At 42.8% G+C, this 26,200-nt stretch overlaps 1 protein-coding gene and 1 pseudogene across 2 annotated transcripts in view; one reads left to right on the forward strand and one right to left on the reverse strand.

Moving 5' to 3' along the window:
• LOC124613215 (constitutive coactivator of peroxisome proliferator-activated receptor gamma-like) overlaps positions 1 to 17,424 on the reverse strand; it is a 76,612-nt gene extending 59,188 nt beyond the window's left edge. For both annotated transcript variants that reach the window (XM_047141889.1, XM_047141887.1), the window contains exon 1: positions 17,276 to 17,424. The gene's annotated coding sequence lies outside the window, so the exon portion shown is untranslated. The remainder of the gene's footprint in view (positions 1 to 17,275) is intronic.
• Positions 9,845 to 9,962, forward strand: LOC124614439 (annotated as a pseudogene).
• Positions 17,425 to 26,200: the final 8,776 nt, after the last annotated feature.

The raw sequence follows: 26,200 nt of genomic DNA on the forward strand, positions 1-26,200 counted from the left end.
AATGGTGCGTGGCCTCCAGCTGCCTTAAGATGAGTGACAGTGAGTGGGTTGTTGACCCCCACTCCATGCTGGTGTACCGGGAAAGAGACGGAGAACTTGTACGCCTGTTGATAAAGGCCGTTGTCCCGTTTTCTGTGAAACATGTGACAAAGCCGCGCAAGCTACGGTGGAGCGGTCAACAGAGGTCAAAATATGTGTGTTCGTGACTATAGCAACTTCACGCTGAATTCACGATCCACAGAGCCTGAAGTAAATCAGGTGAAGAGCGACAGCATGAAATACGGCGGCCTCCAATGGGAAAGTAGGACCAAGGAATTTGAAGTACTCTCCTGGGAGTCAGAATTCCGGAAAACTTGGTGTTTGTGCAGATGCTAACCTTGATGGGTGGCCTGGGGGGAGCTAGATAGAAGAAGTTGAGAGGAAGGGAAATTTTGTGGGAATTTGTTCACTTTCCAGAGCAGGCATTGGTCGGCGCTGGGAAGCGACGCATAATTAGAGCGACTTGCACTGCAATTGGCATAAGTGATTTTGCTGGAGGGGAAACCGAGGCAAAGAGCGGACTGGCAGAAGTCTCAGTAGAGGTCTTCCGTTCCCAGCTTGCCTAGAGTGTGGACGTGGCATTCTTAGCTTGCCTGAGAAAGAGTGAGCATCTCTCTAGTTTAGGACTTAGCAAATGGAACGATTGAGCTTGGAGATAGAAAGTTTTGGTTCAGATATGTACTGAGCAAGATAGCTAGGAGTGAATAAACAAGCGCAGCCTTGCAGCACTACGAGGTCGGCCGACATCCACACAACGCCACTCCGCCACCGTTTATTCGGTGATATTGCGCCTGCTCTGGCCACTGATTAATTTGTTGGATCATGTCAGCAAAGTTTCCACGAGGGTTTCATGGGCCGTGTACTGTAGAATTCTTCTCACACTTCGCATTATGCCTGGGTCAGTTGATAGGAATTACTTTTGAGTTATCAAGCTTTACTCCGTGCAAACGCAATTTATTACCACTGCCTGGTAGGAGAGTCATGTAATGTGATGATTGAAGGTCGTGAGTTATAATAAATTTGTGATAATCGACTGCATTTGTTTTCAATCAAGTAGTTGAAATCCCAAGTCACTTTCTTAGTTAATTTTATGTTCAACATTTGCATCTTGTTGTTCAATAGCTGCATATAACATCAATGTGCACCCCTTTTTAATTAAAAGTGATCAATTCTGAATCAATTAATGTCAACACTGCCACCGCAGTTCAATCAGGAGTCACAGGGCCTTATTACTTTCTTTGCATTATCCGATATTGCGGCAGTTTTGCACTCTCTGTTGATCTGTTAGTCAATTAGCTGGGGTGAACACACGTCAAAACCAGATAAGTGACGGGTGGGGTGTTACATATGGCTGACCCATGCCAGGTTACAATACTTCGGGATTTGCTAGGAAGTAGTCTTGAAAAAGGAAATTTTTCCACGTGATCCATTGCTTAGCCATTTTTAATTGAAACACGGATAGCAGTAGTTACAATAAGTTACATTATCTTCTTCATGTGCTGTCCTTTCAAATTGACATTTATAAGTGCCTGTGCATGTGTTTGTGATTTGATGGAGTACTTATGATGTGCAATGCTGTAATCAGATGGTGCTGAGCACACAGAACACAATCATTGGTACTAGCCCTTTTGGGGAATGCTTCATGATTTATTTGTCGGGTCACTGCTCACACTCAGTGTATCAATTTGTGTCCTGATATATGTTTTGCGTTATCTAATTATTGAGAGTAAGGGGTACCTGGGTTTTGAGTTTTCGTGTAACATAAAAGTGCAAATGATGACGAGGGGAAAAGCCAAGACAACGGCAGAATATAATCAGACTGTTGCTCGGGAGAACATGGGTGATAGTAGGGAAAGCTCTACCGATGAGCGTGACGAACGCGAGTCGCAACTTGCTGAAACTGCGTCTCATGACTAGTTTAGTCCGCTGAACAGCAAGGACGTTGATTCAGGTAGTGATGCTGAGGGCTCGGAGGATGCAGGGAGTACAGGATTAATCCATAAGTATGGAAGATCCAGCCGAAGAAGCCAGAGTGTGTTGGAACCAAACTGTGTCCGACGATTATCAAACGATTCATTCACAAGTGATCCGATGGGGGCGCGGAGACGGTACTTGTCTAGATATCGAAGGGTTCCTCAGAACAGAGGAGAAGAGTCGCATTTTCAACCACAAAAGGACGAGGATCAAAATGCTCCTACTGTCAAAAACATTACGGACCTGTTGCAACAGATGCAAACGGTGAACTTAGAGCAGAGCGCCAACCTTAATGCTGAAATTAAAAAGGCGAATTCGGAGTTGAAAGAGCAAGTAAAAGAGGAGGTAAAGAATCTCGGCGTCAAAATAGAGAAAGAGATTGCCATCATCAAACGAACGGCAATTGAAGCCAAATTAATTGCGAAAGGTACAAGGAAAATAGCGAGAGAAACTCGGGACTCCACGCAAAGAACGGCAATAGTAGGTAAGGTCATGTTATCAAGGCTACAAAGCCGGATAAAACGTGTCGAAGAAAAGCAACAAGTGCAACCGGACATAGGGCCTAACGAGATGTTGAAAGAGGAGGTGGCGATATTAAAAAGAAATTTAGAGGACGAGGTAAAACGTCTCATTACAGAGACATCGAGAAAGGAGAAGGGTATAATTACTGCGTCGACTGAACCGTCACTTGCCGGAACACAGATAACCGCTTCACGGTGTGACAAATTGACACTATAAGCAACGGGAGCCACGCCTTGATTCACAGCTCTGAGGCAACGAGCGAGGTAAACACGGACAGCGCGCAGCAGTCCAATGAGCACAATTGTTGTCGGCTGATTAGGTGTACCAAACAACTGTCGAACATAGAGAGGGGGAGAGATGACGATAGCGTGTCGGAACGAATTAGTCCACGTCCGAAGTTCATACGAATCGTAAGAACGGGCGAAATGATAACTGGAATGATGATCGGTTTGATTACAAGCATTTTGTATCAGTCCGAAAGTTCCATCACTACAAGGACGAAAGTAATAGCTTGCATCCAAAAACTTTTATGGAACAATTCGAGTTATCATTGCCCCCACACTGGCCATTGATGTACCAGCTGGATTTTGTGTGCTCCCATATGGAGGGCGCGACCGCTGAGTACATGAGAAATGTAGCGAAGACGAGCGTCTCGTTCGAAGAATTCAAAAATGCCTTCTTGGGCAAGTATTGGTCTAAAGAAACCCAAGAAAGGATCAAACAAGAAATTATGATGTCCAGAGGTATGGAAGGGGCAGGGTACCAGAGTCCGGTCAAATTTTTAGAAAATATGACAAAAAGGAACCAGTACCTAGACCACCCATGTAGCGGTGCGGAAATCATCAGATTAAGCTACATGAAACTTTCCATCTCGTATCAACAATCACTTGCCGGTCGTTGTGGTAGTGATACTGAGGTATTTAAGGGCATTTTGCGCGAACTGGAATTCGCATTTCAAGAGGAACAGGCGCGGGAGAAACGGCGACAGCGTGAACAAAATAACAACCGTCGCAATAATAGACCTCAGAGGGATAGTAGGCCAGTGCCGAACTACAACGGCCACAATCAAAATAAGAGTAATGGCAACTCGAAAAGAAGGTACACGGAAGATGAGCAACAGTCTCCGGTGCAACATAATAAATTACAAAGGACTTGGGGCGGTAATCAGCATTCAGGATGGAACAGGAATAATGGTTACCAAAATAACAACCAGGAAGAGGTCGAAGTCTGCTCTCCGAAGCCTGGTCCATCCCACCTTAACGGGCAGGATTACGAATGACTAGACCAGAGCGCGGACGTAGTAAATATAGGCTTTGGATAAGGATTTTGTTAAAGTGCCTTGTTGTTTGTGTATATACTGATCTTAGTGGTAGAATGTCTCGTTTATATGTGCCTATATTTCGTGTTTTATTATTAATAATGATATCTCGCCTCTCGATGCTGTGAAAGTGAAGCACTAGATTATTTTGTAAAAACACATGATTAAAGAATGGAATACAAGTATTTCTGGGCGTACCGCTAGAAAATGATTGATTAGGAACTCTGTTAATTGAAGAAAAGTTCCCCGTAATTGTATTTCCGTCATTGGAGAACATAATTAAGGTGACCAGTCCCGTAAGTCGTTACGAGGACGCACCGACGCATCTAGTATGACCCTGAATACGTAAGAGGTGAACAGCTATGCGCAGTTGCGTGAATTAGCGCACCCAGTGTATGTTAAAATGAACCGGATGTAATCATCTGCAGAGAGAACAGCAGCATTGATACGCCAGAAATACTTGTTGATACCAAGATAGTGTAACAACTGCGAGTGTGAGCAGTGAGCTATATTTGTGTTGTGCCATTATGACATTGCTAATCCGAAACATGTTCACAGGCATTATAAAACCATTCGTGACAAAAGGAGAAAACGGGAAGAAAATAGAGAAGAAGTGTCGCAATAGAACACGATAAAGGACGCTATCCAAACTTCCAACAAAAAATCTTGGTAAGACTGACACCTGTCTAAGTTTGTTGTGTTTTATACATGTTCGCAGGCACAATAAGAGGGAGTTCAGAAGAAAAAACAAGATTAGAGATAAAAAGTAGTAAATAGTAGATATGTAGTCGGGTTGGCCAACACCGTGTTAGTCGTAGGAATTGGTAGTTAGAAATGTTGATGGGATCCTGTCCAGATAATATTGATTCCCTATCCCCTGATTGTGTGTGTGTGTGTGTGTGTGTGTGTGTGTGTGTGTGTGTGTGTGTGTGTGATCGACTGTGAAGCAAGTTGTTTTGTACCTTTTTCTATGTTTATGTATACAAAAAAATTATGGTACTGATGGTTAAACATGAGCACTTTCCATGTACTAAAATTTGTTGTCTTAGTGTGTTAAGGTGGCGTAACTGAGCAAGAGGGAGTTGAAGCTACGACAGCTGGCACACCACACACGAGCTGACAAGGAACGAGGACGACAGCAATGAGGGGAGCACACAGCTGACGATGGTGATGGTATGCACACCACGCCCTGAATCGACGGGGACGGTGGTCAACTCAGCAGCCAAGGAGAGGTGACATCCAGCACCTCTGTGTACGACAAAGAGGTCGGTCCTGGTCTCTGTACACGGTAGGGATCGCGGGCAGCAATGAAGAGGCCCAAGAAGATTTCTATATTTGTTGCTCGCCACGTCAGGTGGAGCGACAGCCCAGATGACCTTTTATGCCTAATGACACCAACTTTGAAGGCTTGAGCAAAAAAAATAGGCTCTTGTCTTATCACGGTCCCTCCCTTGCTCTAAAACGTCTATCGAAGGAGCAATGACCTGTGGCTGAGCCGCGAGAGGTCACCGATCATAGATGCACCAATGGGGTCTTGTGCTTGTTGGACAAGATGTTAACAACGAGCTCTTAGGTGAGAGTCATCCTGCCTAAAGAAGATGCGGGCGCCTGTGGCCCCATCTCTGTAATCCACGTTGCTCTCTTCTCAGCCGTTAGCCATCCCTCAAATTGCTAGTCAGAACTAATGTCACTTCCGTTCCTGCAAGAAACTTGTGCCGTGTGTGTGAGTGTGTCAGTGTGGATTCAAATGAATAACATGCGCCACAATGAACACACTCATTTGTTCTGTTTATGAATTATGTGATCGGAAGGTTATGATTTTATAAATGTGCCATTTGTTAAAACGTCATATATTTCTCATGCCACGTCTGTTTGTGTTAGAATAAGATTTCATACTTATACCTTGTTACAAATACGCAACAGTGGTTGCTCAATACGCGAGGATTCTTGTTATTTTGGTTGTGTTTTATAAATATGTATAAAAAAAAGAGTACATGTGTGTACACAATCCCAGACACTGGACTGGGCCAGACCTTGTTGAATTGTGTAAAAATGACACACCATGCACAATATAAACGTCCAGAGACAGTGAGACAAAAACCGTTATTTATAAAATATCAAATGGGCGTTCACATATAATTGAATGAGAACACCCACTATCAACTTCACAAAATGTTTCACGAATATTGTTCATGTATGTTTTTAGGGAATTAAGTCGAGTAGGGATGGATAACAGAGTGAATGGACCTTAAGTTATAGTTGCAGGTCTTGTCATACAAATGACAAGCACAGAGGTGCTTAAACATGTGTATTTGCCCTTTGCGACGTGTGTCCTTGTAATATAATTGTAGTTTTCTTTTGAGTACTCTGACCAATAATTGTCTCAGGAATCGGCAGGGATTAAAGTAAAATTTGACTAAATAATGACCACATCTTTAACAGTAAATCCAGTCATTGAAGGCAGGTACCCTATGAATGAGTGGGAGTTTGCATCAGAGAGAAGGCAGTGGTAATCAATCGCCTGTAACTACTCATGCGAATGGATTAAAAATACCAGTTATGGAGATATTAATTTTATACCACAGGTGGTAACACCATAGGAGTCATCACCTGTACTACAAAATTTACTGGAAGAGAGGGGCTATGTAAGATGGCAGGAACTATGCCCCTTACATGAAGTCATTAAAGATCAACTAACTCACGTTGAGCGAACAGTAGGGCTGAACAAAATGACTGACAAGGCACAATGCATCTTGTAGAGGGTATAGTATGGATGTAGTGGACTAATTAATGTCGGGAGATGGTTTTAAAGTAATTCACACAACATGAAAACTTTGTGGAAACGAGTCGATTTACTGGACGCTAGTTTACCCCAGGGAAGCATTTAGAGTTGAGTGTGGCCAGCCAGGGAAGCGGCTAAGGGAAGCGACAACAGGCAGCTTAGGGCAGCTCAAGCTCTGAGAAAGTGGTAACGGTGCGCGGCCTCCAGCTGCCTTAAGATGAGTGACAGTGAGTGGGTTGTTGACCCCGACTCCATACTGGTGTACCAGGAAACAGACAGAGAACTTGTACACCTGTTGATAAATGGCCGTCGTCCCATTTTCTGTGAAACATGCGACATAGCCGCGCAAGCTACGGTGGAGCGTTCAACAGAGGTCAAAATATGTGTGTTCGTGACTATAGCAACTTCACGCTGAATTCACGATCCACAGAGCCTGAAGTAAATCAGGTGAAGAGCGACAGCATGAAATACGCCGGCCTCCGATGGGAACGTAGGACCAAGGAATTTGAAGTACTCTCCTGGGAGTCAGAATTCCGGAAAACTTGGTGTTTGTGCAGACGCTAACCTTGATGGGTGGCCTGGGGGGAGCTAGATAGAAGAAGTTGAGAGGAAGGGAAATTTTGTGGGAATTTGTTCACTTCCCAGAGCAGGTATTGGTTGGCGCTGGGAAGCGATGCATAATTAATGCGACTTGCGCCGCAATTGGCATAAGTTATTTTGCTGGAGGGGAAACCAAGGTGACGAGCGGACTGGCAGAAGTCTCAGTAGAGGTCTTCTGTTCCCAGATTGCCTAGAGTGCGGACGTGGCGTTCTTTACTCAGTTTGCCTGAGAAAGAGTGAGCATCTCTCTAGTTTAGGACTTAGCAAATGGAACGATTGAGCTTGGAGATAGAAAGTTTTGGTTCAGCTATGCACTGAGCAAGATATCTAGGAGTGAATAGACGAGTGCAGCCTTGCAGCACCGCGAGGTCGGCCGACGTCCACACAACGACGCCGCTCCGCCACCCTGTATTGGGTGATATTGCGCCTGCTCCGGCCACTGATTAATTTGTTGGATCACGTCAGCAAAGTTTCCACGAGGGTTTCATGGTCCGTTTACTGTAGATTTCTTCTCGCAATTCGCATTACGCCTGGGTCAGTCGATAGGAATTACTTTTGAGTTATCGAGCTTTACTCCGCACAAACGCAATTTATTACCACTGCCTGGTAGGAGAGTCATGTAATGTGATGATTGAAGGTCGTGAGTTAAAATAAATTTGTGATAATCGACTGCATTTGTTTTCAATCAAGTAGTTGAAATCCCAAGTCACTTCCTTAATTAATTTTATGTTCAACTTTTGTATCTGGTGTTCAATAGCTGCATATAACATCAATGTGCACCCCTTTTTAATTAAAAGTGATCAATTCTGAATCAATTAATGTCAACACTGCCACCGCAGTTCAATCAAGAGGCACAGGGCTTTATTACTTTCTTTGTGCTATCCGAAATTGTGGCAGTTTTGCACTCTTTGTTGATCTGTTAGTCAATTAGCTGGGGTGAACACACGCCAAAACCAGATAAGTGACGTGTGGGGTGTTACAAGTTCTAAGTTCTAGGGGACTGATGTCCACAAATGTTAAGTCCCATAGTGCTCAGAGCCATTTGAACCATTTTTGAAACTGTATGCATATGTCAGACAATCTGCTTTTATTAATACTTTGGGACACGTGAATTAATATTAAACCGGAAAAACCAAGCTCAATGTTAAGGAAGTTTTACAGTGTACATACAATTTCACAATACATTCCTAATAAAGTTCATAAAAGTCTCCACCGAGTTCAGTGTATTTAGCTGCACGTGTATGAACAGATTTTGTTTCTCGTTTCGGTTTCACAAGGTTGTTCTTAATTTCGTCTACTGGTATCAGCATTTGAACAGCGTTCTGACATGAGAAACTTAGTTTGGCAGCCTTTGTTCAGCGGCCAACAAACTTTCTAGATAAAACGAGGCCAGAAAAACTGTAAGGATCTTGTGCACATCATCTGCACTACTACAGAAGACTAGGGTGCAACATGCCCTTAAAGTTGCAATTCCTACGTTCCCTCTTAGGCTCCTTTGTTGACAACTGTGATGCTGCAACCGATGAGCACGGAGGACATTTCCACCAGCAAATTTCGGACGCGGAAGTGAGGTACCAGGCAGAGTGAGTTCATCAATGTTAGCCCATTAGTGTTGGTCACTAATTAGGGAGTCAGAGGCAGAAAACTACAAACGGCAAGTCAAGCTGTTGTGCCTTCAATGAGCTTCCTCTGAGGGATAACACCAAGGTAAATACACGCGTGCACTTACAAATCCAATAAAGTAAAGTTTTCTTAACTTCAAAGCGAAAGCTGATCTTGCATTTTCATTAAAATTTTCGCTATCAGCACCCCGCAAACATTGAGAATAACTGTTTTCATGCCAGTTATAGAAAGAAGTTGTTGGCAAGTGTAATTGGTACCAATGCAATCTGACTCTGTGTTGTGTCAAAACCAAATGACATTAGTACTCCAACTTTGAAACCCAAGCATTTTCGTTGACGCGAGAATGGGCGGTGCAGAAAGAGTACAACATATGTAAATAAACAAAGGTGATGGGTACAGAGAGAAGAAGATGGAACAGTACTTGGACTCATTAGTATACTCGAAGTCACCCTGAGCAAACACCTGCGCGCTCAGATGAGGAAGATCAATACTTAAGGTAACCAACACTTCGTGAAGTTGGTCACTTATAGAGCTCTCGCAGCTATTCCGGTACACTGCAAGTGATTACGAAAGGTCAGCAGCGGAAAAAAAACTGACGGTCACTGTGTGGGATTTTCACGATAACCTTCAACACTACTGCATGCTAGCGCTGCGTGCGTAAACGTACTCGCCAGTACAGATAGCGTGACAGCTCAACCGGTTCCAGTAAGTGACGTAAGCTTACTGCAGCGCGTCTTACAATTTGACGCACTGTCATAACTCCGCCGGTTTAGAGTGCTCGGAAATGTGGACCTCTGCCGCTGACAAGCACTTGAAAGGACTGCGAACACTTCCGAACAGATCCCCCATGCTATAACAGGAGCTTCATGCTATATTTTCAATGCTCACATTGGACAACATTAATTGCAACTCTCCCTCTCCCAACCATCCAGATAAAATCCTTCAGATTTTACTCGAAAACAAATTTTTCGACTCACAATGCTATCGGCAACGGCCTTGCCGCAGTGGATACACCGGTTCCCGTCAGATAACCAAAGTTAAGCGCTGTCGGGCGTGGCCAGCACTTGGATGGGTGACCATCTGGGCCGCCATGCGCTGTTACTATTTTCCGAGGTGCACTCAGCCTCGTGATGCCAATTGAGGAGCTACTCGACCGACCAGTAGCGGCTTCGGTCAAGGAAAACCATCATAATGACCGGGAGAGCGGTGCTCTGACCACACGCCCCTCATATCCCCATCATCACCTGAGGATGACACGGCGGTCGGATGGTCCCGCTGGGCCACTTGTTGCTTGAAGACGGAGTGCAAAATGCTATCAGTGCACTTCCTACCTCGCTTCATGAAACATCAGACATTTACCTTTAGGCCTACAGCAAGGGTATACTGCGCACAAATAACGTGGCCGTAAAATGCGCAGTCGGCAATGCAAGCATGGGGAGAGCGATAACCGCGAGGGTTGCGGGCAGGCGCTGTAGGGGAAATGCTGAGAGCTTGAGTGGAAATCGAAGTGTCTCTCAAAACTCACATCTTTGGCCAATATTACGTGGAGTCCCTCCACACCCACTCTTGCATGGTGACCATCCAGAAAGATCTAGTGTCATCTCTGCTTTCTTTAGTATCTGAAAAGAATTCCATCGAAAATACAACCAAGGCAGCTATTTATTTTCACTTGGCTTGTTAGCCATTTGTAACTTACAGACAAATGTCATGAGTGGCGAATTTTCAATAACATCTACATTTCTATTGTCGCCATGTTAAGATTAGCTTCTCATGGCAAAACATAGAAGTGTTTACACAGGATCATATCACAAAAATTGTATGCAGATGCAATTGCAAGAGAATTCTGAAACATTGGTCTATTAATTTTATTAAGGGAGGAAGGGAGGAAAAGTAAGGTTCCACCAGCTGTCGATGGCTCTTACAAATTGCGTCTTTCATCAAAAAGTCTGTGGTTTGTGGCATAATGCGGAAGATAACGACGTTTCGTAAAACAAACATATGGCAAAATACTCTGTTTGCTTGTTGTCATTTGTCTAAATCTGATTTTGGTATCTCAAACCATTTATGAAATATGGTGGAGGTTGCGGATATTTCATTCTGGCTTTATCGCCGGTGCGCATAATCGCAAATGAGTACGTTACATCAGATCAATTTTCTCGAGGTTGGTGACAGTGATCTCCATCAAAGTCTGAAGAAAAATTCAATGTGTTAGCTAAATTTCATATTCAGCAACATATTCTGTAATATGCACCAAACGCAAAATCATATTCGTTGCAAGCTTTTTCCAATTTAGTGCAAAGTGCAAATATAACAGTAACTATCACCATTAACGAAATGATGGGCACCGTCATCACGAAGCTGACACTCAAAGCTATAAGTAGTGCAAAAAGGATTTTTATTGTCTTTTTGCAGGATAGTTTCTGTATAATCGTCTGAGGAAGAGTCCAAGGCGTGATCGATTCGGTCATCGCAGCGGTTCACCCACAGGCCGAAAGCGGGCAAATGGCTTCGGCCTCCCCTTCTGAGCAAACGAATGAACTCACTTAGCACACGTAAACTGGTCACTGCACATAGGCCACTGTATCCTCCGCGGGCTCCAGTCAACGTTTTCTTACGCACTGACCTGTTTCATATCACTGTCAGCAGTAAAATTGTCTAACTGACCACCGGTTGCACAGTAATGGCAGTAGGAAACAATTGTGAAACAGAGTTAAACCATGACAAACACTTCATGTGAAAACTTTATGAAAACCTAATGAGCATGTCTTTCAAACCCTTTCTGCCTATTGCCCACCATCAAAGCTGGATTTCCTGCTAGCAGGCAGTAGGAACCAGGATGGTCTACAGAGACTGTAACACTATGTACCAATCCCACCTCTCCATTTTTAGTCATCTGACAAGAATGGCATCTATCTGTCAGAGCACACATTCGTTTGTTAGGCTGTATACTTCACGAATTGTTGTAACGTTTTACTATGGCCTCAATGAGTCACATCCAGTGCCGTATTTATAGACTCCTAGGCTGAACCTTTGGTGCAGGATACAGCAGTTTTCAAATTAAAAAGCTTGAAGGTTTAGTATTTAATTAAAATAATGTTTTTGCTACAACATTTACATTTTAATGAATTGATGAGATTAAAAATTGAACAGTATGGAAATTACTACAGTATTCAACACGACTTATTAACATCTCTTGAGTATAACAGTATTCGCAGTATTATTATTATGGAAAAAATACTTCATGAAAATATATACTTTTTTAAACGTTTCTGTATTGAAATACTCGGTAGAACGCAAATGAAAGCGTGTGACTGTCACAAGTAAGTAAGCTATCTTTCAGAAGCCTTGGATCACAAGAAATTTTTTCTGCAGTATCTTGTTGAGTGATGAAAAGTTATCTGCAAATGGATTTCCCTCATATAAGGAGTCAAGAATCCGCATCTAGCGACAGGCAGTAAAGCGTTTTGTGGGTGTTGGTTTGGATGAAATGGGGGTTTGCAGGATATCGAATTGCGCCAAATGTAACTCATTTCAAGGTGCCAAAATTCAGTAAACCATACATTAACCCTTTCGCCGGCACATTTTTATAGAGGCACAATGAAGTTAATTTCTGTATCATATAGAATTATGATCAATTGTCTACATGTAATTTATTATAATTTAATTTTCGCGATTTAGGACCTGAAACTATGGTGGTAAGCGTTCTTCCCACAGCTCCTTTGTGAGTTATGGGTGGCCACACAACCTCCGAAATTTTCTTGATGATGCCGAACACTTTTAGAAACTGACTCGCTACGTACCTTATCCCTCAATATACGTGTAGCAGTCACGAGAGCATACACTGTACTGCAGAAATAAAGCAATGTGTTCGAACTTCACAAGTGACAACCGTTGTCGTCGCACGAACGGAAACTTAGCAGTCTTTATACACCTAGTATAACGTTTTACAACTGGACGTCAGGCTTTGATGGTATGTACACTTTCCATGGCCCCTTAACAGAACAAACTTCCGTTACTGTGGGCAACTAATTTTACAGTATTAGAGTGATGGAATAACGACATATAAAATATTTTATTCGAAAACAAAATTATTTTTTTGTTGCGAATATTGGGGAAAACATTGTTAATTAATACTGACAACACACATCAATTGCAGAAAGTTTAGATTTTTCCGCAGGATTTTGCCATACTGTTCTGAAAAGTTTTGTAGTTTCCGATCGTAATGTTCACATTGTAAAAAATAGAGAAATATTTACAGTTTAATTTTAAAGTGTACTTTCATGTAATATTTGGAGCAAACGATGTTCATTCAGTGTCTACTCGTTGGAACAAGGTGTTCTAAGCATAAAATTTTACTGCAGGTACGGCACCGAAGCTCAGTTTTCCTGTGCAGGACATATCACGCACCTGCTTCGTGATGACATTTTTAGGGGCTGCTTCATTGTAATTTGTTCTATTTTTCTTTTCAGCCTCATTTGAAGAGCTTTTGGCAATCTACTTGAGGACTCTGCTTTGGGCTGGACGTGACTTTCTATCATATGAAGTCATAGTTTCTTTAGAAATTCTCTTCATATTAGATCCAGTGTTTGAAACAGTACTGCATTTACATTTTAACTTACCTTAACCTAGCCGGCCGTTGTGGCCGAGCGGTTCTAGGCACTTGGCTGGAACCGCGCGACCGCTACGGTCGCAGGTTCGAATCCTGCCTCGGACATGGATGTGTGTGATGTCCTTAGGTTAGTTAGGTTTAAGTAGCTGCAAGTTCTAGGGGACTGATGACCTCAGATGTTAAGTACCATAGTGCTCAGAGCCATTTGAACCTTTTTTTTTACCTTAAACTATCTGTGAAAACAGAATCTAAATTGACGTTAACCATAACAACGCGCTCTACAAATTGTGAAAGTAAGCAGCCGAAGCGTTCAAGCACAAAATATGCTCCAGTTTATGACAATCTTGTGAAACACATGGGCTGGTGTGTGTTAAACCCCAGAACAGTAACATCTAGTCAGTTAACATTTGTTCATTTTTTTATAAAAAATGTTAGTTGTTTTTATAATTAATTCTGCTATCATATTCCACAAGTTTTACATTTCGTAGTTAATCTTATCGCAAAAAGTTAAGTCTTAGTAGTAGGTGACACTTTCCCCAATAATTGTCAGAGTCATTATTTTCTGGCTCTGGACTTTACTTGGACATCAGTATTGCTTTAAAAAGTATGTTTTGAGTTAAAGTCAACGAAACGAATGACACATTTTTAAATTCCTAAATACATGAAGTACCCACTGGTTGGTAGTACCCGTTACTGAAAGTGTTTTGTTATCACTAAGAATGTTCTGAAAGATATTTTTCAGATTCTGGAGCCTACTTGCAAATCAATATCACTTTAATAATATTAACGACTAATTAACTAACTTGGTTTTTTAAAATTTTTTTATTAGCGTGGGCGTAAAGTACTTCCTCCCGCTTGGTAATCCGCATTGTGGAAAATATGTTGCCATTGCTATGGTTAAAAGCTACATTTCAGAACAGACAGACTACTGCGGGTGCAGCAAACTACAACCACAGGATAGGAGCATAATATATCGTACAAAGTATTTCTACGAACACAATAAAGAAGGTAGGGGGGTGGGGGATATGAGGGCTTTTTTTCTTACCTCTCTGATCGGCCACAAAATTAAAACCACAGTAAGAATCTGGTGGAGCTTTGCGCAGATGCGTTGCACAGTGATTCTAGTATTCCCGTCTACAACGGCCGGCCGTAATGGCCGAGCGGTTCTGGGCACTACAGTCCGAACCGCGCGACCGCTATGGTCGCAGATTCGAGTCCTGCTTCGGACATGGATGTGTGTGATGTCCTTAAGTTAGTTAGGTTTAAGTAGTTCTAAGTCTAGGGGACTGATGACCTCAGAAGTTAAGTCCCATAGTGCTCAGAGCCATTTGAACGTCTACCACGTCGCGTCGCAGTTTGCAGCTCTGAGCGCACAGTAAACACGTAAAGATGCATAGAAAATAAAATCTCCCGCAAAGTGTGAAGTCCTGCTGAGGACTTTTGCCTGATTCATCGAGCCCTCATAATGCAGCTGTCACGCGCACTTCTTGATAACAATCACTCGACGGCATACTGTGGGTGCAATAAAGACGCTCCTGCAGCGTTTTCTCTAGGAAGTGTTCCATTACACATCTTACAGCCCCGACATTGCTAAATGTTGCATCATTCAAAAAGCCTCATACATTACAGTGCCAATGAGGTGGAGCTCCATCCTATTGAAAAATGAAGTCCTGGGAATCTTCCATAGCTTTAGGGAACAGCCATTGTTCCAATATGTCCTGGTACGTGATTCCCATTACAGTTCTTTCCTTAAAGAAAAATGGCCCATAAACCTTTGTACGGGATACGGCGTGGTGCAATAGTGAATGTGGATTTTCCAAGCCCCTTATGCGAACACTATGTCTGTTGACATTTCCACTAAGGTGGAATGTCGCTTCATCAGTAAAAATTACACGCTGTAGAAACGTATCATCCTACATCTTTGCTAGCACATAACTACAAAATAAGAGACGCTTCTCTTTGTCATTGGGGTTGAGAGCCTGCACAGGTTGCAATGGTAGCACTTGTACAGAAAACGCAATCTCAGAACATTCCACACAGTTGGTTGGGGTATTCCAAACTCTTGACTGGCTCTATTGGAAGACTTTTTTTTTTTAAATTGATTTTCGATTTCCCCCCACCTGGGGAGGAGCGGGCTGACAGCAGTTTAATACGCTGCTCTACAGCCGAGAAAAAAGTTAAACAAACAATGGGAGAGAAACAAAACAATATAAAAAGGCGATAAAACGGTGACGTTGTTAATAACAGTAAAATGGCGGAAAGTTGCGGAACTGAAAATACGAGTACAAAAACACGGCGTTGACGGTGCGGACACAGTAATGAGACATGAACAATTAAAAAACACGGCGACAGTTTGGTTTCTGTTCACATGAGATAAAAACACAATTAGCGACAGTATGGTTGCTGTTCGCAACACTGACAGGGACGCACAACACTGAACATTCACGTAAAACAGGAATGTAGAGTGTAGAGGCGACACGGCGACAGATGAGGGGGGGTGGGGGGAGACCCGGACCGATGACGGGGAAAAGGAAAAAGGGGGGAGGAGAGGAAAAGAAAAAAGGGGGGAGGAGAGGAAAAGAAAAAAGGGGGGAGGCGATGGAGGGAGGGGATTGGTAGACTTATTGTCTCTGCGCACAAAACTTTCTTGAATCCGTCGGACATCATCCTCTGACACACGCGATCGGCCTGTGGTATTTTTCTTTGCACGCACTTTCAGTCTGTTTAAATTGCTTAAACCAACGGCTAATGCTTTTGCGTGCCCTGAGCCAGGATTAATTCACTGTACTGACAGTCGGGAGGAGAGGGATTCGTACCTTGTCCAGTTATCCTGATATGGATTTTATACAGTTTTTCACTAGTCGTTATGTGGATACTGCGATTGTTCCAATGGTAAGACCATGGCCAAGATCTACCTTCGCTTAATCCTATCTTGCGGCACGGAACACGTAGATCTGCAGTGGATCTCTTTCGTGTTGCAATGGTGAATGTGGATTCCTGTAATATGTGTGATGTGCCCGACGCTATTGTGCTGCACGGTCGAAGAATAAATAAATAAAAACAAATAAATAAATAAATAAATAAATACCCATTATAGTTTGTTGGGAACGAAAACAGACATTAAGCAAAAATGAAAGCAATTTTAGCGTGAAGTGTTCATGCAACTTTACTGCAGTTTCACTGACATGTTATTCAGCTTCCTACACGTATTCTAAGAATAAATTATGTAATTGCGTGAAAAAGAAAAACACGAATTTGGCAACTCGATGTTCAACCATTTCTGTAGTGGTTTCATAAAGCAGCAGCTAAAGCACATCCTGAGGCGTGATCAATACATGGAAATGTCAGGTTCAAGGGCAAATCATGTGAATTCCACTTCTTCGAAAATGAAATATATACACAAACTACAAAACACATCTGTAGTCATGGTACAGTTGCTTAATACACGGCATCATGCGTATAACCTTGACAGTTACGAAAAGCTACGAAGGAAATGTACCAATATGACTTAACAGTTTATTATCTCTAAGGCACTTCACACGTACAGTCCTGCAGGGTGACAAAGAAGAGTCAAAAGACGGAGCACTCAATTGCTCGGTAGAAATAAACCGCAGTCTGCGTTTCTGTCCAAATAAATAAAAACCTCATTTGTCACCTATTACCTATTTAATATCGAACACTGACTATTGAATAACAGAAATTAACTATGTATACAAAGAATATTTCTTCAAGAAAACACTTAACGTAAATGAATTAATGAATATGTTCAATTTTGCATATATTCGTCTTTTTTCATGTTTAATTTTACCTGTGGTTGATGTGAACTGGACTGCGGGAATAAATGCTTCAATGCGTTGGTTCTATGCTCTTGCGCTTCGTGCCACTTCTGTACGACTTCATAAATACTAGTTGTAACCTACAATGCACGTAGAAGTATTCCGATAACCCACCGCTCCGACACATTTGTAAACATTACGCAAGCTTCTGCGCTGCACCTCCATGCACTCACGTCATCCGATATGACGTTGCGTGCGCTGCGCGCTGCCAAGGCCGCCAACATACAGCGCACAGTAGAAGTTGCTTCTGTAACACATTCTCTGCGCGCAAAAATAAGTTGATAGTGAACTCTTACAAAAGCATAATTTGAAATGAAACATTAAAAATATTATTATTGATTCACAAACCTAACTATGACATGTAAGAGTCATGATTGACTCAAACCTTTGCGCGTGTTTTTACGAACCTGAACCTAGTCTGCAGTTCCACAAGATAATGTTGGCTGCTTTATCGCTCGAAGCTTTTTCGTGCTTCTTCGTACAGTTATGAAGCTGTATTAATTATCAGTGTAGACAAAATAGGGGAATTATGTTAGTGCATGAATATTTACAATTATTTTTCTATTAAATGGTGTACTGTTTGAATTTTAAACGTTTGAAGACTGCATGCACAACATTCGTTTTCTGTAGTTATCTAAATTTCTAAAAGGGGAGTGGTCACTGATTCTACTGTAGCGTAATGGCAAGTGCGTTGGGTTGGTAAGCCGAAAGTTATAGGTTCGATTCTGGCCGCGGTTGGAATTTCTTTTAATAACGTGTAGGTAATTTTGATGCTGTCAAATACTGTCGAAGGTTGTCACGGAACTCATTTGTGATATGAAAATGTACTGAGTAACAAGAAGTGATGTGGCTAATCGATCATCACTACTTTTTATTTCAAGTGATGCGTTTGTAAGAAGTACATTGGCAACGTAACAGTGATCGATGATCTTTCTATTGAGATATGAAAATTCTGCGGCACCCTTATTGAAATATACCGATGAAAAACAAAGAGCAGCTGAAGTTAATGTCTGATCTTCGATTTGAACATAGATATTTTTCCAAAATACAGTATATATCTGTAGATGGATAAGCAGAGGTTGTCCTGCCAAAGATCCACTTTATTAATACGAAAAAATCTGATTGTGCACGCAAATTACATTACAGTCAAAGAGAACAGTGGACGGATGCTCAAAAAGAACGATTTCCTCTTCCTGCACTATAACAAATTTCCTTTAGAGTTTATACTATTTACTTAGACTTAGAGACATTTATTCATAAAAATTTCGACGCCGTATTTGCTTGGACTTTCCAGCCTGCCATTAAAGAAAAGTGGTAAATTCTTTTGAGGTTATCAGGAAGTACATGTCAGGCAGTAAATAACGAATATTAACAGAATTAAGGAATCAAAGGATAGTTCATGTTATATTAAAGTTTCAAGTATTTTTTCCTTTGTATTTTGAAAAGATTACATAGAAATCACATTAATTATGTTTTTCCAATATCACTGAGCACATTAAATTAAACTTGTTGCCATGAAAGCGTTTCCGCATAAAAATTCTGATGTCGTTTGCTCGTGCATTGTAGAGAAGTGGTAGGTACTATTTAGGCTGTCTAGAAATATATGGTAGATACTACGCTAGGCAAGTTAACACATTGTAAGGTGGCTATAATTTCACACCTTACAAGAACTCATCAACATACTTTGCCGTGAACTACAACCACAATTAGGTACCATTTGATAGGTTGTACATCGTATATGTGAGTTTTTAAAGGAGACTGACATTCCCTTAATGCATGAAAGGTGACAGAGTGTCTTTATTAACAGAACGACGTACTGAATGATTGCCTATACTAGTAGATGTTGGAACGCCAGTGGAGATGAAATGGAGGGCAGAACTCAAGCTCTGGGTGGAAGGCCCACATATGTGTTGGTCCTTCTTGAAAACAGGAAGTAGCAAGACGACGTCGTGGCACGTGAGCTCTGGGGCACAGTAGGGTCACGGCCGGCCGCTATTGTAGGAGGACCGGAAGGATGACCGGGAACTCTGCAAATGTGGGACGCAGGTGAGAGGAACGAAGAAGCGGCACCTGAGAAAACACACAGGCTGGGTTATTTCCAAGGATTTTTACTCAGAAGCGTACCATTGTACGAGTAGAGGGTTTTCCTTGCAAAATTTCCACGCTGGACGACTAGAGACTAAAATACGGTTGATCAGCGTTCGGAAGAATATGTAGAGAGAGAGATACTCCGTGGTTTCGGGAATATGATTCGTTTTCGGAATTACGAGGCTTGGGAGCTAAGCCTTGCTAGGAAGACAGCGGTGGAGAGACGAGGTCTTCTATTGCGAGCGCCCGTGTGTGACGGTTGCTCGGTATCAGCTTTGCTGGTACAGACGAACTTGCTGTCTTTGCTCTCAGGAGAGTATAGAGTTAGAACAGTTAGGCACTGTACTGTTGCGAACCTATACGATTTTGGACTTCACCTCCTGGTTGTAAGTCGTCGTTGAGTAAGCAGCATTCAGTAATTGAGAGCACTTCTTCTGCCTCTACTTACGTTGAGACGTAATCTGAACTCCGTCCTTGTGGCTGGGAGTTCGCGTTTCTCGTCTGTAGATCACAGAGAGGAGAAGAGAGTATTAGAGTATATTAGTCAGAGGACTGCCTTCTGCCGTGCTAGTGTTTGAAAGAGTTTATTTGTGGCTGGAGTTCTTTCATCGTCGCAGACGAGTACGATAACCATTACTTCGACTCACTGGATGTAGTACAAACTGTGATATCGCAAATTGCTTCGGCTTCTTAGGGCTATAAAAGCTAAACAGCTGTGGTCATGTTAGCTTATTTCTACTGAGGTTCCACACCACGGTAGATCATCTTTGAAAGCAGTGTCTTCTAGTGTTTGGTACGTTGATGACGTCAGTCATTTCGCGTTACTAATATTGGACCGCGCAGTCATAATAAGCGGCAGAGTTAGGCAATTGATTAATAATTTCAGTTAGGAAATACAGTCAATTATACTTAAAGTGTTGATTTTAATTTATAATAAAAATATATTGAACAACAACGTTTATCATTTAGTAGTATTAGTTGCCTTCATCATTCATTTATGTTTAGATTGTAATTTATATGTAGAAAAGATCATTAAGAGATCCTAAGATCTACTTCAGGGGGTAGTCAGACAGGGCCAAATCATCATTTTAGCGTTTATTATTTTCCGGTGCGCACATTCATTTTTATACTCTCCTGGAGTAGCATCGTGGAACATTCAAGCAGCCAAAGAAGCATTTTATGTCACCCTATAAAAAGAGAGACTTTTTGCCCTTGCATTTTTGAAAACTGCACAGCACTTCATTAACTTCCTTACTGCAGTTGTGACCGCGCACGATATTAGCTGCGCCATTCGTTAAAAATTGGTGAAACGAGCTGTTTTCTTCACGGTTTCTGACACATGTTGACTTACAAGGAATCCCGTGAATGCGAGGTCGCAAAAGGGCAATGATATTTACAGCATTCGATGCCCAGATATTATGTACCACACAGACACAATATTGGCTGCTACTGACATCAAGGGAACGGAATGAAGGTATAGAATGATGGGCACATCACTAGGTTGTGGGGCGTAGATGAACTGCTTACTTGACGAGTAACTCAACACTGTGCTACAGTGGCGTTGACACGAAACAGGGCAATGGCAACGATAAACAAAGCAAACACTTCAGCAACTATTGTCGTAGATATAATGAAGTTGTCATTTCTTCAGAAAGGAATCCAAGGAATTTCACAATGTGAGAAAGAACTGGCAGATGAAATATTAGCGTTTCTGCAAAATGAGTCAATGAAATGTGAGTGTCGTATACGCTCGACTGTGCGGACAATGTACCTGATGGTTATAATTGAACTTCCCCCATTTAACGCGTTATAAAACGAAAACCAATTACCGTACGAGAACCAAACTTGGTAGCACATGAGGAGGAGGAATAATACAGGATCAAGTCAATGTAGTCAATGTAGTTGTGACTTTTGCATTTAATTCCGATGCAATTTCTGTGTTTTATCGTCAATGTGAAGGACCAATGGATACACTAAACGCGCAGTGGTACACCGGAATCTAACCGTACGTCATACCCCTACATATCGCTACCGTTGTTGCTGCAGAAGGGGCTCAATATGGTGCCCATCAGTGTCCAGAAGAGTCTGAAGCGTAGGATTGCATTCTGCACAGCGAAACGAAGCATGTCCGTACGTATGCTGGCTGCCTCTCTTGATATGCTGCACCTCAGGTCAGCACATGTGTGAATCTTCCCTTGTCAAACCCAGTCCTTCAGGTAGCCCCACAACCACAAATCACAGGGAGTGAGATCAGGTGATCGTGCGTGCCAAGCATTTGGAAATGATCGGCTGATAATTCGATCTTTTCCAAATGTGTTTCGAAGAAACAGGGGCACTTCACGAGCGATGTGCGTTGGGACTCCATTTTGCATGAAAACTGTTGAGGTCATGCGTCTCTGTCCTGTAGGGCTGGTACGACATGCTGGCGAAGCATATCGAAGCAACGCCGGCCAGTCGAACTGCACGCACGTCTTTGGTCCCCGAGCGCCAACCTGTTCATAAAGAATAGGCCAATAAGGAACGTAGCTGTGAAGCCACACCGTATGGTGACGCGTTCGCCATACGGAGGAACTTCATGCACAGTGACTGGAGGCTAAGATCCCCACACTTGGCAATTCTGTGTGTTCACCTTACCCGTCAGAAAAAAAAAAAACGATCTTAGTCTGTCCACAGGATGGTCCAGGGACTGCTCTAGTCAACTTCAATCTTTGCGGGAAAGTGGAGAGCGAAATCAACGCGTCGTTGTGCGTCCTGTGGTGTAAGTTGCTATACGGTTCGGATACCATTTGATACTGGTTCGAAACACCTTCCGTTCAGTGGACTAAGGGATGCTCAACTGTCGTGACAGAGTGACACAGAACGCGCACTGCGCGACGATCGGGAATTGCGCGCAGCATTGTCTGCCATAGCAACAAGGATTTCATCAACCACCTGTGTTGCAACCGGTCGTCGACCTCTTCTCGGAGCGACGCCCCGTTCTACAGTCGATTCGAACTACATCATGTCCCGCAGTCGGCGATATTCTCGAAGTGTAGCTGCAGCATTACTGTCGTTTTGATAAAATAGAAAAAAATGTTAAAATGTATGTGAAATCATATGGGACTTAACTGCTAAGGTCCTCAGTCCCTAAGCTTACACACTACTTAACCTAAATTATCCTAAGGACAAACACACACACCCATGCCCGAGGGAGGACTCGAACCTCCGCCGGGACCAGCCGCACAGCCCATGACTGCAGCGCCTCAGACCACTCGGCTAATCCAGCGCGGCGATAGAATAGAGCTTCACCAATAATGTCCTGCTCCTTTCGTCAAAGCTCATGTTGACACCTCAACAAGTGCACTGCGACTGGTTAGATGTGTGAGAGTATGAATCACGATGACTGATCGTGATGACTGATCACGGGCCCTGGTGGCCGTAGTTGGAACTGGATGGTGGCGCTTTAGCGCACGGGGATCATGCACTCCGTACTCTGGACATTAATACTACCAAATTTGGTATTTGTACCGTAATTAGATTCCGTGTTATAACGTGTTAAACATGAAAAGTTTGATTATAACCATGAAGAATACAATGATGTCGATACATCCTCAGCAAGTGAAAATGATACTGAAATTGGTGTCGAACCATTTTCTTCATCATCCTTGCAAACGAGTAGCTGCAGTCTCCAGTAAAATGTAGTAAATGACAATCTTTGTACGAGGACTGGGTGCTAAATATAATTACGTACATGGAAGATTATCTGCAGCAAAATAAAAATAGATTTCAAATAGGTTCGCAGCAGTACGACCGTTTAGTGTATAATAAAAACAACGGATATTCAAGGGAGGACAAGGTACACTTTTTGCAAAAACCGGTGTTTGCGCATTTCAAGGACGCGCGGCACAATTTACAGGATGTGCGTAACATTGACCTGCTATGTTATGCACATCAAATTTCACACGGCGTAGATTACAATGATTTCAAGGGAAGCAGTGGATGGCTGCATAACATCAAAGTGCTACAGAATAGGAATCTGTAAGACATCGAAATTTCAAACACAGTGACAACTTGACGATACACAGCGAACTGCAGAATCGGCAGTAAAATTTGTAGATGGATAAAAAACCTTATCCCATAGTTAAGTAAGGAATTTGTTTTCAACTCCGACCAATCGGGATTTGAAGAGTAAATGGAAAGGAAAGGTATCCTGTAGATTAGAGGTACCAAGAGAATTGCACAAAGATCAACTGCCATTAATGGCTTAAAGTATTCGTATACAATTATGACGACTGTGAATCGGGATGGTAAATTGGCTCAAAACTTATTGTGCTGCGAGAATTTGGAGGTGCTCTGCCCCCCTATGATTCTTTTTCGTGTACGTGATCTTGCAAGGGCAGTAGAGAATACGTACAACATACACTACTGGCCATTAAAATTGCTACACCAACAATAAATGCAGATGATAAGCGGTATTCATTGGACAAATATATTATAATAGAAATGACATGTGATTACATTTTCACGCAATTTGGGTGCATAGATCCTGAGAAATCAGTACCCGGAACAACTATCTCTGGCCGTAATAACGGCCTTGATACGTCTTGATACGCATGGAGTCAAACAGAGTTCGGATGGTGTGTACAGGTACAGCTGCCCTTGCAGCTTCTACACGATACCACAGTTCATCAAGAGTAGTGACTGGCGTATTGTGACGAGCCAGTTGCTCGGCCACCATTGACCAGAAGTTTTCAGTTCGTGAGAGATCTGGAGAATGTGCTGGCCAGGGCAACAGTCGAATATTTTCTGTATCCAGAAAGGCCCGTACAGGACCTTGAACATGCGGTCGTGCATTACCCTGCTGAAATGTAGGGTTTCGCAGGGATCTAATGAAAGGTCGAGCCACGGATCGTAACACATCTGAAATGTCATGCCCACTATTCAAAGTATCGCCAATTCGAACAAGAGGTGACCGAGACGTGTAACCAATGGCACCCCATACTATCACGCAGGGTGGTACGCCAGTATGGCGATGACGAATACACGCTTCCAAATTGCGATCACCGCGATGTCGCCAAACACGGATGCGGACCATCATGATGCTGTAAACAGAACCTGGATTCATCCGAAAAACTGACGTTTTGCCATTCGTGCATCCAGGTTCGTCGTTGAGTACACCATCACAGGTGCTCCTGTCTGTAATGCAACATCAAGGGTAACTGTAGCCATGATCTCCGAGCTGATAGTCCATGCTGCTGCAAACGTCGTCGAACTGTTCGTGCAGATGGTTGTTGTCTTGCAAACGTCCCCATCTGTTGACTCAGGGATCGAGACGTGGCTGCACGATCCGTTACAGTCATGAGGATAAGATGCCTGTCATCTCGACCAACGCGATACGATATACCGAAATCGCGATAGACTACAATCCGACCTTTATCAAAGTCGGAAACGTGATGGTACGCATTTATCCTCCTTACACGAGGCATGACAACAACGTTTCACCAGGCACCGCCGGTCAACTGCTGTTTGTGTATGAGAAATCGGTTGGAAACTTTCCTTATGCCAGCACGTTGTAGGTGTCGCCACCGGCGCCAACCTTGTGTGAATGCTCTGAAAAGCTAATCATTTGCATATCACAGCATCTTCGGCCTGTCGGTAAAATTTAGCGTCTGTAGCACGTCATCTTCGTGGTGCAGCAATTTTATTGGTCAGTAGTATAGTAAGCTGCAGTGGGGAAATGGGCATAAGAGCACTACAACCATGGTATGAGCTCACCTTTTGGTATAAAGTTAGTCAAAACAGCTTGCTTTTGCTTGATTCTGATCTCAGCATAAAAACTGTACTCCTTTGCAGCAAACTATCCCTTCTGAAAAAGGTATGATATTACAATTCATACCATCTAGAACCACTGGGGAAATTCAGCGTCTGGCTGTTTGTATTTTCCGTGGCTATAAACCATATTATCGCACTACCTGCAGCTACATCTTAAAGAATAGCGAGTTTCACGATAAGCTCCACGACTGTGTTTCGCATTCGGTTACATGCCGTCACATCCCATCGGTCTCACTACCTCGTTACACCAATGTGATTCTATGTGCATTCTTTGAGAGTGGATACCAAACTGAACGTCCTGCACGGTTTTTCACTCCTAAAGAATTCGCCTTCGGTCTTAATGATTAATGATGCGACCCTTTGTGATCACCGTGCCAAGAAATTTTTCGATTGATGTTCATCGTACAAGTTAATGGTTTGTTTTGAACATTTCTTGAGTGTCGGCGATGTCCAATTTGTGAAGTGTAACACATAACATCCCACAGGACGTTGATGTCTGCACCTCCCGGACACTCATTTTCTGTCGGCCTCGTGATGCACATGGTGAGTAATTATCACATTTTCTCCTGTCCTAATTGTTAACGCAGCACTTTCAAATGGGCCTTACTGAATATTGAACTTGCGACCTCGCACTGTAGGGCTTCCTTGCTGCTCTTGGTAACGTGACATTCGAGAATAAATTAATTTTCTTTTGAAGCAATATGGAGGCACCTTCAATTTGGCGTCAGCAGCTCGTCTTCTTGTTGTTAGGGTTACTGATTCTCGAACTCGAGGCTCTAGGTTCGATTCCCAGTGAGGTTGCGGTTTGTCCTCGCCTGGGACTAGATTTGTGTGATATTATCATCGTCATCATCATCATCATTATAATCATCATCAATTTATGAGCTAGTGGCCGAAGTGGGGTCATATAAAATGATTCACCCTGTAAGGGGTCCGTAGGCCCTTACTATAAGTTTGCACTCGGCACAGGTCGAAAGGGCAAACAATCGATAGTGTCG

The sequence above is a fragment of the Schistocerca americana genome, chromosome 4 (genome assembly GCF_021461395.2).
Source record: "Schistocerca americana isolate TAMUIC-IGC-003095 chromosome 4, iqSchAmer2.1, whole genome shotgun sequence".
Classification (NCBI taxonomy): domain Eukaryota; kingdom Metazoa; phylum Arthropoda; class Insecta; order Orthoptera; family Acrididae; genus Schistocerca; species Schistocerca americana.